Source organism: Penaeus monodon, chromosome 31, assembly GCF_015228065.2.
Source record: "Penaeus monodon isolate SGIC_2016 chromosome 31, NSTDA_Pmon_1, whole genome shotgun sequence".
Taxonomy (NCBI): Eukaryota; Metazoa; Arthropoda; class Malacostraca; order Decapoda; family Penaeidae; genus Penaeus; species Penaeus monodon.
This window is the reverse complement of record NC_051416.1, coordinates 31,547,443-31,547,693: the sequence shown is the minus strand read 5'-3', so window position 1 is coordinate 31,547,693 and position 251 is coordinate 31,547,443.

The following is a 251-nucleotide window of genomic DNA, read 5'->3' as shown; positions in this document are numbered from 1 at the left end:
TGAAACCTTTTATGTAAATGCAAAGGAAAATCCAAGTATCATGAAGACTAGAACATTTAAATTGCATAGTCTGTAATTCAAGTTTGACCTTTCTCAGAGCCCACTTTCAAATAACATATCTGGGATTATATCAGATGCGAAATTTTGAAACCAACATGATTTTTTCACACATCTATTACTTTCTAATGCGCTATGGAATGAATAAGTTAAATGTGTAAAAATAAGAAAAATTAAAACAAAACAGAAATTTA